This window comes from Myotis davidii, unplaced genomic scaffold, assembly GCF_000327345.1.
Source record: "Myotis davidii unplaced genomic scaffold, ASM32734v1 scaffold282, whole genome shotgun sequence".
NCBI classification, from domain to species: domain Eukaryota; kingdom Metazoa; phylum Chordata; class Mammalia; order Chiroptera; family Vespertilionidae; genus Myotis; species Myotis davidii.
Window position 1 is genome coordinate 144,551 of NW_006293249.1, and position 1,195 is coordinate 145,745.

Here is a 1,195-nt window from a genome sequence, read left to right on the forward strand (position 1 = left end):
ATACACCAATAGTGAATGTACAGAAAGAGAGACTAAAAAAGCAATCCCATTTACCATCGCACCAAAAATATTAAGCTACCTAGGAATAACCCTAAATAAAGAGGTAAAAGACCTCTACTCAGAAAACTATGGGGCGTTCAACAAAGAGATAGAGGAAGACATAAACAGATGGAAGAACATACCATGTTCATGGATTGGTAGAATCAACATCATTAAAATGTCCATACTACCCAAAGCAATCTATAAATTCAACGCACTTCCCATTAAAATACCAATGGCATATTTCACAGACCTAGAACAAACTCTCTAAAAATTCATCTGGAATAAAAAAGACCCCGAATAGCTGCAGTGATCCTGAGAAAGAAGAACCAAGTAGGTGGGATCTCAATACCAGATATCAAGCTGTATTACAAAGCCACTGTTCTCAAAACTGCCTGGTACTGGCACAAGAACAGACATATAGATCATTGGAATAGAAAAGAGAACCTAGAAATTGACCCGAACCAATATGCTCAATTAATATTTGACAAAGAAGGCAAGAACATACAATGGAGTCAAGACAGTCTCTTCAGTAAATGGTGCTGGGAAAATTGGACAGATACATGCAAAAAAAATGAAACTAGACCACCAACTTACACCATACACAATAATAAACTCAAAATGGATAAAGGACTTAAATGTAAGACAGGAAACCATAAAAATACTAGAGGAATCCAAAGGCAACAAAATCTCAGACATATGCCGAAGCAATTTCTTCACTGATACATCTCCTAAGGCATTGGAAACTAAAGAGAAAATAAACAATGGGACTACATCAAAATAAAAAGCTTCTGCACAGCAAAAGAAACCATCAACAAAACAACAAGAAAATCCACTCCATGGGAGAACATATTTGCCAATGTTATCACCGATAATGGTTTAGTGTCCAACATTTCAGGGAACTCATACAACTTAACAAAAGGAAGATAAACAATCCAAACAAAAAATGGGCAAAGGACCTAAATAGACACTTTTCAAAAGAGAGCATTCAGAAAGGCAAGAGACATATGAAAACATGCTCAAAGTCACTAATCATCCGAGAGATGCAAATCAAAACAACAATGAGGTACCATCTCACACCTGTCAGAATGACTATCTTTAACAAATCAATAGACAACAAGTGCTGGAGAGGATGCGGAGAAAAAGGAACCCTCGT